General features: G+C 39.2%; 1 protein-coding gene across 4 annotated transcripts in view; it reads left to right on the top strand.

Moving 5' to 3' along the window:
- The window catches only part of ATXN7 (ataxin 7), an 88817-nt gene that overhangs the window by 33794 nt on the left and 38503 nt on the right, over nucleotides 1-16520 (top strand). The gene's annotated exons all lie outside the window — the stretch shown is intronic.

Here is a 16520-nt window from a genome sequence, read left to right as displayed (position 1 = left end):
CTGTGCAGAAGAGGTGATATCTTGACAATACTTCATTAAAGATTGGCTTTTGTGTAGTTTCTGTGCTATATTTAACAACAAATACTCAGTGAGAGAAGAACAATGCAATAAGTATGTAGAAATGTGACTTTCATACAAGGTGGTAATTTTATCTTCTAAGTAGAGCAGGAAAGACAAAAAGGCTTAGTGAGGGATACTTTTAAATAAACTGGGTTAAGAGGATGCAGATTACTCTCTGTAAGGTAAGTATTTGGAAAGGTATTTCTTCCATTGCAGCAGATCTATAAAAGCAAATGTGTCTGGTTCTTACACCTCTCTTGGCTGTGCCCAGCCTGTGGCTGGAGCTGCTGAAGGTTGTCTGGGGATAGGTGTGATCTCGTCTCTTACAAGACAGAAAGGATTTTGTCTTTCACAAACCATTATAATATTTGACTTGTAATTAACTATTCTAAATAATCTCTAGGATGCTTGAAAATTGTTTCTCTTCCTATGTAATGAATGAAATCATCCACTGCTGTGAAAGTTCCCCATATATATGATATTAAATGATATTTCCTAGACATTCGTACAATGTAGGTGACAGCACAGAGATGAATAGAACTTTGTACTTACACTTCAAGTTTTTTAGCAGCAAGTGTTCAAATCTGACAAAGGGAATTCATAGTCTAATGTAGCAGAGTAGCATGACTATAAAAGCAGTTGTCATGGAAGGCTATAAATTTATTGTAATCTGTGTTCCCACTGCTAGAAGGCTTTGCCCAGTCAAAAGCTGTCCCTTCTTGTGCAGGCTGTGTGCAGCTGTGAGCCAGGACTGGTGATGGTGGCTCTCACACTGATTCTTGTGGCAAGTCAGATACTTGTGGTAACCCCAGACACTACAGGGTATGACAGGATATGACTTCATCCAAGTAAGCTGCACATGCAGCTGCTTCCACATTGCTTGGAGTCATGATTGCTAGCTTTGGAAATGGCAAATATTCTGGGTTATTGTATCAGGTAGATTAGAAATACTCAAATGCTCAGTTACTTGCGTGTGCACGCTGCCCATCAGCCCTGTGGAATAAGCTGGTTTGTGGTAACATGTGCTCCAAATGAGAAAGATTGTTTATTTACAAGCTCATCCCTACCCTGATCTCCACTTCTGATAGCTCTGGCATAGCCCATGGATGAGCTTCATTGATAATATAGGGGAAAGGGATAATTGGTTATGCCTCCTTTTTCTGCTGGGGAGATTATAATAGGCAGAAAACATGTAGTGTTCTTGATCTGCTCTTCCTTCTGTTGCTAAGCAGGACTTGAATCTTCATCGACTGTCTGTAGTACAACAGAAAATGCAGCTTTCTCAACTGGCACTGAAAAAATGTGTACGAAGGAGCTGAAGGACTAAAATTCTATAGGGAGCAATTTTGAGGCTAAGTCCATGTTGTGCACTTTGGTTCTGAAATCTAGAGCTCTCATGGTTTTTTTCTTTGCAAGCGAGTTGGTTGGATGCTTTCTTGCAGATACAGTTGCCTGGAAGTCCTATAGCAACTTGCCTTGAAATGAAATGTGGAGGCTTTAATGAGTTAAATTTGAAAATCAAGTCCTATGATGAATACACAGTAAATTGGATGTTTGCTTTCCATGGACATCAAATGCTGTTGTATTTTACCCTTCATAAATTTAACTTCCAGTCTACAGTTTTGTCCATTGACTGCATAAGTGGTGTAGTAGATGCTGTGAGTAGAGAGATGGGAGTTCTGCTGGTTTATTAAGCGTTACCTGGGGATGTGAGGTCTTGTTGTGAGCCACTGAAGTCAGCAGTGTTTTTCTTGTGACTGGAAGGAGAATGTAGGACCAGATTGTGGGGCTCAGTGGGTGAGAGAGGACACAGCCATGTTCACTGCAACCTCGTGATCAGACAGCCACCAAAGGTACTTCAGTATGCAAACATTTAATTGTCAGTCCCTAGATATTATAGCCATGGCTTTGTCAAGGTGTATATACCCTAAATTACACCCTCTGGCTATTGTTTCAGGCAAAACTACAGAGGAAAATCTGTATCAGTTTACACCTAGGGTGTGGTTCTGCAATCTTTTTTTTTTTTTCCCTCCTAGTAATGCTGGGTTAAGTAGCTCTTCTGTCTCTGCTCAGTGAAACACTTGTGAAATAATAGTTGTATTCTAACCGTAAAGTTGTTTCCAAAACAAGGTGATGGCTGATTGAAGGGGAACCTGAATTTTTCCATCATGTGTTTGGTCTGAAAATCTAGAATCCATTGGACTGTGCTTGATTATGTATCTTTTCAGAGTGAATCTGATCTGATTTTTACATGTCTGCCTACAAGACTATATAGCATAATAGATCTTATATCTTGTTTATGTTTGAGTGTTAAAGATGTTGTGTCAGTGAATAACCGCAGTGTAAATCAGGATCAGTTGTAAGTGGTGTATTGTGAAAACTAAACAAGAACTAGTTGTTATTATTAGTTAGTATTTTTTTTAAAATTCCTTTTTTGTAATTAGTTATTTCAGGAGGCCAGGTAATAGAAATCAGAAGTTTTTCTAACATTCCTGAGGTGGTTCCCAGTAACTTTGTGAACTGGAGAAAATACCATTTGAATTTGGGTTACTCTGCTGAACAAGACTTACAGCATCATTTATCTTTATCTCTTACTGGAGGGCTGTTGCAAATTATGCCAAAAGGAGAAAGAAGCATAATTTATACAGTATACATAAATGTGTTCCATACCAAATACTCTTTTTATCCCCTCAGAACAAATCTGTAGTTGTTTGGAATACCTAGAAGCCTCAAATGCTGCAAAGATTTGGGTTAACTGGCAGTATTTTTGATGGGTATGTCAAAGGAATAGAAATTGTTCCGAACAGTCAGACAGTGTGGGTGTTGGATTATTGAGACAGCCATGTAAAACAATTTGGAAAGCACTTTTCAAAATAATACAATTTCCAAAGAATTTCCCCACTTTTCACAGGAAATGCTAAAATCATCTGTTTCATTCCTGTTCAATTAGAATGACTCTAGAAATGTATTAAAGGAGTTTGACTTGCCTCTGACATCTAGAAAGCTTTTCTAGGCTTTGGTTTATAAGGAATATAATTTTGGGATTTAGAATGTTGTTGTGGTTTAACGCTGGCTAAACTCCAGGCACCCATGACAGCTGCTCACCCGCCCCCCCACCCCGTTACAACTGGGCAGAGGAGAGAAAAATTTAATGAAGGCTTCATGAGTTGAGATAAGGACTAGGAGAAAACACTCCAAGGGCAAAACAGGCTCAACATAGACGTACAAAGTGAAGTTATTACTAACAAAATCAGAGGAGGATAATGAGAAGTTAAATAAGCCCTTAAAACACCTTTTCTTTCCCCAGCCCCTCCCTCCTTCCCACCGACAGTGCAGGGAGACAGGGCATGGGGGTTTGGTCAGTTCATCGCTCGAGGTTTTCTTCCACTGCTCAGGGAGGGGAGTCTTTCCCCTGTGAGACCGTGGGGTCCTGAGAACTTCTCCAATGTGGTTCCAATCCCACGAGCAGCCGTCCTCCCCAAACTGCTGAAACGTGAGTCCCTCCCACGGGCAGACAGTCCTCCCAGAACTGCTGCGGTGTGGGTCACTCTTCACGGGGTGCAGTCCTCCAAGGCCAGGCTGCTCCAGCCTGGAAGCAGGGGCTCCCTCTCTCCACTGGGTCTCCCACTGGATCACAGCCTGCTCCAGGCATCCACCTGCTCTGGCACAGGCACCTCCCCCATGGGCTGTGGATGGATCTCTGCATCCCCCGTGGATCCCTATGGGCTGTGGATGGATCTCTGCATCCCCTGTGGATCCCCATGGGCTGTGGATGGATCTCTGCATCCCCTGTGGATCCCCATGGGCTGTGGATGGATCTCTGCATCCCCCGTGGATCCCCATGGGCTGTGGGTGGATCTCTGCATCCCCCATGGATCCCCATGGGCTGCAGGGGCACAGCTGCTTCACCATGGTCCTCACCATGGCCTGCAGAGGAATCTCATCTCCGGCGCCTGGAGCACCTCCTGCCCCTCCTTCTCCACTGACCTTGGTGTCTCCATGTTGTTCCCCTCACATGCTCTCACCTCCTCCTCTTCCCTGGCTAGGAAAAAACTGTGTCCCACTTTGTTTTGATTTCCTTCTTAAGTATGTTATCACAGAGGCATTCCCATCATCTCTAATTGGCCCAGCTTTGGCCAGCAGCATGTCCATCTTCAGAGCCAGCAGGGATTGGCTCTGCTGGACATGGTGGAAGCTTCCAGCAGCTTCTCACAGAAGCCACCTCTGTGGCCCCCCCAATCCAAAAACTAGGCCATGCAAAACCAACACAGATGTTCAGATTATTTGTTTTATAAAACATAGAACACATTCTTTGTTGTCTGTTCTGCTCTGCTAAGAGAGATGGCAGTTGTCCTGCTCTCACTGGTACTAAATGGAAGTATTTGAGAGGAAAGACCTAAATTAGTTTCCCAATAGGCAGCATTTACTTCATAAAAATACTTAAAGATGAATTCCCAAAAGCAATTTTGTTTTTCATTTCTGTGAAGTTGTGTTACTCAAATCAGCTGTCTAGAAATCCTGCTTGTTAAGGAGCTTCTGTTCCATGTTGTAGTTTGTAATTTATAGAGGAGAAGTTTTGAGCCAAATTTAGTATATCTGTGTTGCCTACCAAAGGCAGTGTAATATGTGCTTATATAATAGATTGCAAATTTTTGTCCTGAATACAGGGTTGTGACTTTTTGTGGCCAAGTGATTGAAGGAGGACTTTTACTACCAGCTGTGTTGTGAGATTCTAGGGGAAATATTAATGTCTGAGAGGAACCTGATATGGTTTGATTACGGTTTGTGTCTAGGCTGGGCAGAGCCCTCTTCTTGTTTGATATTTCTTCTGTAGAACCTGCTTTAACAGCCAGCTGACTGTGCCTGGCTCTTTCAGCACCACTATTTCTGTGGGGTGTTTGGAGAAGTCTTAAACACATCAGTCCTTGTGTGGGAAATTTCTTTTTGGTTCTGCCTGACTCCCACCTTGTGCCCTGAAATGTAGGGGCACAGACCACTGTGTCATTTACTAGAATAAAACCTGTAAGTTTCTTTTCTTGTTTTTGTGGCCTGAATTTAATGATCTGAAGTGTTAGCTTGATAGCCTTGGAGATAAGAATACTACTTTTATCCTCAGAGTAGAGCACAGGAGTAAAATCTTCAGTGTGCTGTGAACATGTCTCATCTGAGCCTTGTTTACAACTGCTTGGGATGCAAAAGGGGTTCTCTGTGCAACACTGCAATTCTCTGTCCTGCTGATGCCATCCAAAATTGTCTTGGATAACCACAACAATGTGAAGAAAGGCCCCTATCCCAGGAAAGGGCCACAATCACAGCCTGGATAGATGGTGCTCTTCAGTGTGAAATAGGAAGACATGATGGTAAGGTGCAGCATCAGCAGTTTTATTTATAATTTAATCCCTCCAAGACTTTTCCTGCACTTGTGTGAGAAGTGTCATGACTTCTTGCAGAGGTCTTGCAGGAAGTGTGGTGGTGTTCATCAGCGCAGTGGCTCAGGGTGATGTCGCCGACTCATGGGAGCATTTGGGGTGTCCGCACTGTTATGGTGGCCTGGCAATAGCCTTTCCTGGACTCCTTTGGCATTTTTCCCCAAGTGCTCCACACTGTTGCTGGAAGCAAAAGCTTTTGAGCAATTTCCAAACACAAAGCAGTGCATTGTGGGCCAGTGTTGGGAGGACTGGCTCAACAAGTTTGGCGGCAGCAGCTTTGGCTTCCTGCCTACCCTGGATAGGCAGCAGTAGAGATTGCCCTAGTCTCCCAGAGAGTTTGAGCTGAAGATCCCAGCCTAGGTCCTGAAAGTCATGTGTGTGCAACTGTTGTGCCTGGCAGAGGATCTGCTTCTGTTGTAAACCATGCTTTTGTTATTCTGGATATGTTTGCAGTAGTTATTTTTTGTCTGCTTTAGGAAGGTGGATGTGCTATTTGTTTTCAGTGTACTGAAGGATGGTAAACTCTACAAATTTGCTAAAATATCGAAGGATCCTGTTTACCTTTCAGTTTTCTGTTGTCTATTTAATCTTACTGAGTCATCCAGGGGCAGTTAGCTGGTGCTCTGAAATGTCCTTTTCTGTGTGTTTTTGAAATACCAGCTCTGTGTTCTTTGTTGTGCCTGTTCCTTAATACTGACCCCATATGTCTTCTGTGACTTCTCCTTTGCAAATAGGCCTCATCTTGTAACACAATGCATCAGGACCACCACTTGAGCTCTGGGGGGGTTCCTGGGGGAGCAGAGAGACCAGAGGAGGGAAGTAGTCTTAGAAGTATCTGTCAAAAATGTGATTTGGATCAAACCAACCAAATCAAAATATTAAGTAGTCTGAGCATATTCTTTTCTCCTTTCCTTTTGTTTTGTTCTGCTGAAGGTGTTACCTTCTGTGTACATCACAAGTGGGCTGGTGTTTCAGTTACGTTGAAGAGGCCCAAACCATGAAAGTAGTAGAAAAACTACTTTAAAACATGTCAGTCCTTTCAGATCTTCTGCATGTGTAATATGATCTAAGTGATCTTAATTTTTAAATACATCTTAATTTAAAAATATTAAAAGTTGCAGTCCTTCCCAACCCATTTCTGTTGAAGAGTGAAATGCATGATTTTGGTAGCAGAGAGCTAGTGCTAGATATGGAAGAATAATACCTGGTGCAGATTTGTTCACCCAGTGTTTTCAAAGTCTTTTTTTTTTTCCCCTGTAGCACACATATCATGTATTTTATGGGTAGCATTTAGAGATGGAATTTTGGAGGATTTTGTGAAGGTGGGCTCCGAAAATAAGGTGAATCTCTCTTAACAGTGAAGAAATACATCTTGGAATATGGATAGCGATGGGTTTATTCTAAAGGGGAGGTGACATGCAAAGGCAAGACCTAAATTTCTTCTTTAGAAGAAGTCAAAATTCCATACCAATAAAAAAAAATTCACTTCCCCGAAGATTTTTTAGGCTGAACTGTATTTGTGTTGTATCACAAATAGCCAGCAGTGAAATTACTGACCTTATTCTGTGAATAGGTAGCCTGCTTTTTCTTCCCTGCTTGCTTATTTAATTTGTATAACTGCGTGTCAGAGGACAGCTAGCACTGGTTTAAAGCCTAACCCTTCTGAACAAGTGGGTCCCCTCTTGGAAGGAAAGCTCTGATGACAGTAGCTTTGTATGTGCTGGAATATATCAACTGTAAGAAGTAAAGACTCAAGATTTACCAGTTCCGTAGCTAAATAATTGAAATAGTCATATTTGTATGTCTAAAGGTATGCAATAGCCAAGTTCAAGATACTTTGTGTAACTACATGTGTGTTCAAATACATAATAAGCAGGTTAGCCCTTTTACTGCATTATAATAACAAAACCACTTTTATTTTCCACTTTCTTTTAGTCATATTGAATGTCACTGTGCTGTTGGGGTTTTTTTGCTATAGTATGTTTATATGCCTGTTGCTGCACAACTCACACTATTTTTTTTATTGTATCAAATCAACTCTCAGTAAATCTGCTAAGCAAAGGAAGTAAATTTTAATGGAAAAACTAATGACATGAGTGAGGAAGTGTAAGCTGGTATGTGAAAATCAACAGGCATCAGTTTCCTTGTGGCTATATTAGGCATGATTGAAAGAGTCATATTTTTGAGGTGGATATTCCAGTGCATGGAGAATGGGAGTGGCAGGGGTGGGGTGGTTTTAGGTAGTTAGCTTGCCTTATGAAAGAAAATATTGATATACAATTCAGTTGACAGGTCCTGTGTATTCTTTTCCTTACTCATTTTTTTAAAATTATTTTTTGAATATGCTGATTTGCTCTCTCAGGTATCAGGTGCACAATGTGAAAAGTGGCTGGATTGTTCTTTGCACAAAGATGTGTTGTGTTGGCACAATTAAAGAGTTAACACCATGCTGCTGTCACACGGGAGCTGAGGCTGTGGCTAGCAGGGAAGAGGGGGAAGAGGTGGAAAGATGAGTGCTGTGCAGGTCACAGGTAGCAGGGAAAAAGGTGCACTTTATTGTTGCTAGATTTTGGTGTGTTCTCCTATCACAAAAGATGTAGTCATGGACACATTGTATTCCTTCAGTTCCCATTTAGTAAGAAAATATGTAAATCTGAGTGGCTGTTACTCTGCTCTGCTTCCTCAGTTACTGAGTTACAGCCAGTGCCCAGGCGCATGGCTGGATATGGACAGTCACACAGGAAAGTGGCAAAAATGCCACACACATGCCAGGGTTTTTTCCCTTAAAAGCGTGTCTAGGTAGGAGATGGGAGAGGCTGAGAAGCCTGGAACGTGTTCACCATTTGCAGTCACGTTGTACCAAGATACTTTCCCTGTGATTAGCAGTTTTAGCTAAACTGTGAGTTTAGGTTTAAATAAAACAAACTTCCTTTTTCCTACTCCGGAAGCACAGCTGCTGCAGAGAATATGGAATGCTGTGTGTAAAACAGGAGTAAAGTACTGAACCTGTTGATGTTAAAACAATTCATAATTGTAGTGTGCTTCAGGCTATGTGACTTAAGATACATTTTAGAATATTCTATGGATAATTTATTTCAGTTTAATTGAGGCTGTGTTTGACTAGTAGCTTATCCAGAACTTTCCTCCTGCCTCATAATAGGTTTTCTGCATAATAATTGAAGTGTTTCTGTGTACCCTTTCATATTAGCTTAGTCCAGATTTTAATTTTACTGTGCAAATTATAGGGTTTTTATTCTCTGAATTCAGTTTCATTTTTGTGTCATAATTGCAAAACTCAATTCATTTTTGAGGGTCCCTTAAGCTACTTTAGAATTGGCTTGGTTTTTTTTAACAGAAAAGCATAAATAATAGTTTGTTGGCTTTCCCAAAATACAGCAGTGGCATGATGAGATCATGCCACCTAAAAATAATGCATGACTTTGAATGAAGATATCTTACAGACAAATTGTGTTCAACATTTGTGTAATATACAAATTGGTTGGAGAAATTAAAGATATCTTTAGGTCTGAAAACTCATTAAAAAGTAAATGGGAATGGTTTTTGCAGATGACTGACTTAATTCAAATTGCTGATGAAAAATTGATGTAACAGGATACAATGTGTGTAGGGAGACTTATAAAGCTTTTCAGCAGATTAAAATACGCTACTTGTGTTTCACTGAGAAATTTACTCATCAGTCTTTCTATAGACAATCTTCTGTAAGCTTGTTCACTGAAATTATGTATTATTCTGTACAATAAACGTAGAAAATCTGTTTAATAGTTTGAATGAACAATTTGACATGTTTTGTGTTAAGATTTTCCAAAAAATTGTGTGTAGTTGAATTCATATACAAAGAATTTAACTAAATACTTAAATGTCTACTTTAATATGCTTTATATATAATTACAGGAACATTGAAATCTTGGGAGCCTAAAATTAGAACTCCTAGCTATGCACTAGGCTACAGGTGGAGGTGTGCATGACACACTTCTCTTTGGTATCTGCTGCTCAGTTTTTATCCTTGGGTACAATACAAACATTTCCCAGAACTGTTAAATTTTAGAGAACTAAAATTTAGTGTTTCATTCTGCATTCTCACAGAGGGAGGGAGGAAGGGCTCTGGGGTAATTGCTGTGCCCGTAGCCTTGCACAAGGATGGCTCTTGGATTTGCCGCCTGTGTGTGCACAGAGGAGTGTTGCTGCCTGCAGCAAACCTTTTTGCTGGAAGTGAAGCTTGAGGGGGTGGTGCAGGGGATGGGGTTTTGGGAATGCAACACAACCTCTGGAAAAGAGGTAGGTCATCCTTTGCCCTTTCACCAGATGACAGTCTGAGTTGAATTTGGGAAAAGCAAAAAGTAAAATCTACAGAGCTGTGGCTTTGGAAATACAGACTGTCATGAGTTTTGAAAGGCGACTGAACAGAAAGGACTCGTCTTTTAGAGATGATGAAAGCGTTCTAACAGTAGTAGAGACTTATGACAGTGATCAAATCTCACAATGCAGCTCCTGTGTCTAGTTAAACCAGATTGTGTGGTTTTTTGGTCTTGAACTGAAAGTCATTTCTCTGAGCCAAAACTTTGAGGTTTGAGTATTCAATAAGACGCCGGGTTATTTGCCGAAGTGGAAAACACAGTAAAAACAGTTAATTGAGTCTTCAGCTGTTCCTTCCTTCAGCTGATCCATCAGCAACTACTCAGTGAAACAAAGTTCATGCACTTGTGCTCAGAACCCAAGAAGAGTGCTGCCTTTCAAATGTCCCCTCAAGTAGCTGGACTTCCAAAGCTTTATGTGCAGGAAATGTAAGTTACTTAATGTACAGAGCGGAGTTGGCAAGGAATTTTAAAAATGGGTAACCTTGAAGAAAATACTTCAGCAATGCTTCCCTCTGAAGTTACATGAAACAGCTCAGATATGGGAATGTGCGTTTAGTTTGTTTTATTTTGTATTAAAAGGCTATTCTGTATCTGAGGTAACATGAGCATAAACCTTACAGGAGAGATTTTTTATAACAGTGTTTCTGTGTGTAGATTTGATCATTTTATGTTTGGTTTGTTTGATTATATGTATGTTCTTTGCAGGCACAAATTCGTTAGGCCTGCACATATGGTTCATAAAATACTTGTGTTCTAGTAGTATCTAAGTGTTCATTACTTGAAATTTTGCTGAAAACCCTGAAGTATGTATGTTTTACTAGAATCTCTTATTTTCGTTCAAAACTTGTGAAAACCAGAGCACTCTAATTCCTATATGGGTTTAATTATTTTGTTCACAGTATCTGTTTAGAAATACTCTTATTATCCTCTTGCATGGTACACAGTAAAAAAAGTGCAGTAGTTTAATTTTACTTCAGCATTGATAAGTATACAAAACCACATGTGTTTGTGAATGATAAGCACTTGAGTGTTTCTCCAAAATAGTTTGGAAAATATTGTTCAGAAAATAATGGTTTAGTTGCAGAAAGTGAAGTATATGTGTATGAAAGGGAAGTTTTGAGGTCCTAACTTGGAGTGCTTAGTTTTTTTAATAAAACATTCATATCAGTTCAAATAAGGGCCTATATTACTTTGAATAGATGGGAGCTTTACTTAAGATACCCAGGTTAATTAAGATACGTTGCAGTGCTGTTTGTAGCTGCCTCAGTTTGCAGTCAAGATTCTCCTTGTGCCTGAAGATTACCTGTTACTGACTATTAATGTCAGCAATAGATTCAGCAGGACTTACCTGCTGTGCAGATTTCTTGGCAGAAGTTTAGCTTTTTGGGCTGACTGCAAGTTATTAGTCTGGTGGTAACAGAGCTGAAGTTTCTGTCTGAAATTTGCCTGGTTTTGGTACAATCTGTTTCATGTGGTCCTCAGTGCAGGTTAGTCATCTTCCTTCTCCCTCCTTGTGCCTCTCCCTCAAGGTCATAAGCCCTTAAAAATAGTAATTTGGGAGGTTTTGTCTGCTTTTAGATAATAAATGACATGTTTACCACAGCCATAAAGGGTAAAACAATAGAAATATTTTTATTACTTTATCAGATCTGACAGTACCTGAGACACGTGTTACAAGCAAATTATGGGAGTTATCACAAAGTTTCTTTTCCTTTAAGATGTCAGCTATTTTGTTACTACAACTGTGGTGTTTTCTCCCCTTTTCAAAATTTTTCAGATGTTAATGGAGAGTTGTGTTATCTTAAAATTTCTACTAAAAGTGTGCCTGTAGAGAAAGAGATCTACCAGTTAAGTTAAAACAAGGTGTACTTGCATATTTTTTACCTTAGTATGATCAAGACTAATTACCTTCTAACTAGAAGAAAAAACCCAGCTAGTACAGAGCAAATGTATTCAAGATAGCTGTTGGTGGACATTATTTGAACTTACTTGGTCCATGAAGTAAATAGTTCAAACAATCCAGATTGTGGCAGCATTCCAAAATAATGGGATCTATTTGCAATTTCCTTATATAGTACTTCTGAAACAGTTCCCTGATGTCTTAATGGAAAACCTAGTGAATTGATAAAAGTTGGTGCATCTACTTAAGGTGGATTTGGATCAGACTCCAGAGAAGAAAAAAAAAAAAAAAAAAGCTGTGTTTGGGAGGTTGTAAAGATAATAGGGAGTTATATCTGGGCGGTGAGTATAAATTTAATAGTGTAGGGCACTGTGGTTTTAATGCATTTAATATTAACTATAGTGATTAAAATTTTTCTGGAAGTATAACCAGGTTGGTGTAGTGCTGAAGGCATGTTATGCTGTTCTGTGGAATCTTTGTAGCCAAAACTTTTTACTGTTCACATCAGGCATCAGCCTACAATGTCTGTTGTAAAATTACACTTAGTGGTGAGTAGTATGTATATGTTTGTCATAAATCAGGCTTGGACTTTAAAAACTAATCTTAATAAGCAGATGTTTATGCTGAGAGTGGGAAGGAGAGAAAGAGCATTATCAGTGTTCTGGCTTAAAAATATTCCTGCAGAGCTTTTACATACTCCTTTTGCTTTTTTGATCAAGTTTTCTATTCTTTTGTCATAACCTTGAGAGTTTGTTCTTTGCCGTTTCACTTCTGCCCTTGGTAGTTTTGCTTTCTCTTCCTCTGATTCAGTTTTCACTCTCCTCCTTCTTTGACTTGCAATAAGCAGCCTTCTGGGAAATAGGAAACTGGTGTTCTGGTCTCTGCACACAGGCTCCCTTTACTCTCTTCCTCCAGCAGTTGCTGTCCTGGAGAAGATCTTAACCTCACTTTTTTTGTTGATATTTAATTTCATTTCTAGAAGGGATGTTGTCTTATTAGATACTAGGATAGATGGATTGTGCAATGGCCCCAGTCTGAAAAGAAACAAGAAGACTTGTAGGAAATTTGATAAATTTGGGGAGTTAAAAAAGAAAAATCCTATTGAAATAGGTAGCTGTAGTAGTCACTGAAATCTAGTGGCTAAATAAATGCAAGGTGCTGGCCTGTTCCCTGAGGTGGTTTTAGCCTGTTTTATGTCTTCTGTGTGATGTTAAGTAATAGAATTGAGAGATTAAGAGTACACAGGCACAGTTAATGAGCATGAGAATGACTTTCTTTGGTGTAGCTGTCCTGAAAGAGAGTGCTAGAAAAACTAAGAAATTATTCAATCATTTGTGTGTTTCTGCAATGTGTTTCAGAGAAAGAGATGGCAGATCAGTGTAAGAAAGTTTTCCAGATGAGGTGTGCTGAGCTCCATTTAACTTGATGTACAATATGCCAAATTATCTATTATTGCTTTTTCTTTTTTTGTTAGAAAATGATGCTACACTTACTTTTTTCAAGTAAGAAGCATTTTCCTTATTACATGCTCAACAAGTGATGCAGTTATCTCAGAACTGTGTATGGCATGGGCTTGTTCTAGTCTTGATAAAGAGTGCAGTAATGCATCATTTAAAGTTACTTTTTAAAAACTCAGTTACATTTGAAAGGAGAAGTGAATTCTGGAGGTCACAATGTCCAGTGGCTTCCTATTATGGAGGTAAATGAAGTTTTTTTACTTTCTGGTGTTAATAGAATTAATGTAACTAACAGGTCTTATAATAGTATCTGTATGTTGATACTATGAATACTGTATTTATGGAAAAATACATGGAAAGTTTAAGTCCTGATTTAAATTTTTAGTGTGACCTTGAAAAATATTCCCAGATGCCCAGCTTTGAAAGAGGAGCATATGAATCACGGTTGCCAGGCTCTTCCTTGAGAGGCACAGGCTTTACATAGTGAAGTATTTCAAAAAGTCATCTTCAAACCAAGACTAACAGTGCATTTGGATGACACTGGTGAAATACTATAAACTTCATTAGACTTTTAAATAGAAATGTCATGTAGTGGATTAGGTATAAAGTATTAGATGTTAGAACATCAACTGCATGATATATGTGAACTTTCATAAGTGGCTGACGGGACAGAAAAATTAGGCATCCATCACCTACTCCTGGTACATACTTACTATGTAAGTTTTGTTAAACTGTTCTGTATATTGTTGTCTAAAATTTGCATGGTCTAATTTGTCATTCCTCTAACAGTACCACATACGTGTTTGTCCTGTTGTAACACAGAAAGAGAAGCAAGATTTCCCTGAAACCTACTCTTCCCCTGCTCAACTAATTGACAGTGAGGCACATTAAAGATGTGAGAGCTTACCTGCCTAAGAATGAGGCTCCTGAGTTGGGAAGTGTGGACTCGGGTTTCTTCCAGTTGCCTTAACTGATCTTGGTTGCATCACACTCCTTACAGTTCCCAACGCCATTGTTAAATTGCATTTAGGCCTCTAAACTTTGCTACTCCCTTACTAGTTATGTGACACTAAACCGTGCCGTAAATCAAATCCCTCCTGATGGGGGAGAATATTTTAAAGTCCTTGCAAGGAGTTTCAAAGAATAAACCCAGACTTTTCCTTGAGTTTCAGCGCTGCCAGATAGTTGTTTATTAAGTTTTATCAGAGGAACAGAGCCACTAGCGTGACCCAGGCATAACATAGAGCACAGAAAGCAGGAGAGAAGTCAAATTATCAAGATTTACACAGCCTTTTAAAGATAATTTAACCAATGGTTACTAGAAACATATATTATTTTTACTTTCCTACCAATTATTCAGTAACACGGCCAGGAACTGTGCAATTCTTTATCCAATCATCCCAAATTACTTTTACTGCAGAATATGGAGTAGCAGTAGTAGAAGAAGAGGGTTTGGAGAACAACAACAATCCTCCATTTTGATATTTTTTGCTCTTATCTATTTACTACAAAGAGAAGCCCAAAACCTCTAAATTTTTCACCCTGTGACAATCTTACATAGTAGTCTATCACCTAATTCACACCACTGTATTTTCTAGTTCTTGTCTGATCGTTGGTAATTTTGTCCAAGGTTGGAAGTCAAAACAGTGTTGTTCAGGGGGGTAAAACCCTTCAAAACAGGCAGAGAAATACTCTCGGTACTCTGGGTTGCTACAGTTGTGTCCAGATGTTGCTCTAATATCAGTGCTGTAGGAGACCACTGTGGGTTACAAGATCTTACACTGATTTGTGTGATCTGGCTGGAGTCTTGTGCACGACTTCCTTTGAAATCAGGTTGTGATTTTGGGTGTGCAGCAAATAACTTTTCTCAGTGTCAAGTGGTTTTACTCTTAGAATGGTCCTTTGTGAGTTTGTGTATTTCCTGGTATTCTGTCATTGCTTTGTGTCACTTGGAGCTAAGATTTTAAAACTGAAGGTGTTTTCACAGTGTAAAGGACCTTTGTAAATTATTCAGATTTCTTGGGATCCTCAAACTGAAATAGGAAAGCACTTTCGTTTACGTCAATTTCTGTCAATTTGTCTCAGTTGCCATTTAAAATTGTAGTTCTGTATTGCCAGCAAATATTCCTAGAAGGTTTCTTAGAGTGATGGTACATGGATGTGGTGTCTGTCATTGGTGTGAAGGAGTGCTTTATCTTGCAATCCTCCTCTCCTGTTACCGATTCCCCCTGCATTCAGTACAAGTTGGTGTAAAGGCTGACAATCCAGCCTGAAAGGTACAGCTATAGGAACGGGTTCCAGGGTGTGGATTTACCGTTCCCTAGGCATCACACAGGAGTAGCCTCTCTGTGGGCTATTAACAACGTAAATATCAGGCAGTGTATGCTGTCACTGTCCCATTGACCCTGGAGTATTTGCTTGTGTGTATAAACTTTGATACATGGGCATATCCAAAGATGATACTCTTGCATGAAATATTAGCAATGAAATTTAAGCTTATACTTGTTTTCTTACGTAGCTTAATATTACATCACAGAAAGTAGATATCGAAAAATAGTTTATTTTTTTCCTATCTGATTTTCAGCATATATTTACTAGTTTCACCTAGTTTGCAGTAGTTGGTTGTGCCAGAGGTTTTAATATTTTTTTCAATAAATATCATATAAATAAATAAGCAAGAGTTGCCACTTAAAGAAGTGCAAATCAGATTATATGTTTATTTGATGTAACCTCAGTTGCAAAAAGGTGCCTGTGACTTAGGTGAAGGTGGCTGTGATCTCTCTCAGTCAAGTCAGACGTCTTCAGTCATTGCATTTGCATCCAACTGCAAAATCCAGTTAGGGCTGTTATTGCAGGTGTCATGCTTAATTTTGATGTAGCACTAGTAAGATTTTTGGAACATGTGGGATAGACCTTATGTCTTTTAAAAGAAAGTATTTAATTTTTTATGATGAAGGTACATACTAATTCTGGGAGTAGTTTTGGTGTGGATATGTTCTCTGTCTGTGAGAAACAAAGTGGACAGGGCTGACGGTGTCTTTCTGCCAATGGTTGCCTAGTGTTATGGCACACTCAATGTGCAACACAATTTATTTCATAATTGCTTTTCTATCAATGAACAAAACAGTGGATGTTGCTAAAAGTATACATAGGCAAATTAGTAGCTGTAAAACAAAACTCTGGGGTCAGTTCTAGCGCAGGAGTAAATAAGTTTAACTTAGAAAATAATTACTGTTGAGACAAATCTATTATTTGAGGGTTTTTATAAGAAAGTAAGTTTGCTTATGTCAATTTTTAA

This window comes from Corvus kubaryi, unplaced genomic scaffold, assembly GCF_017639235.1.
Source record: "Corvus kubaryi isolate FWS band 111438036 unplaced genomic scaffold, C.kubaryi_AGA036_p1.0 136, whole genome shotgun sequence".
Lineage (NCBI taxonomy): Eukaryota > Metazoa > Chordata > Aves > Passeriformes > Corvidae > Corvus > Corvus kubaryi.
This window is presented reverse-complemented; position numbering and strand designations above follow the sequence as displayed.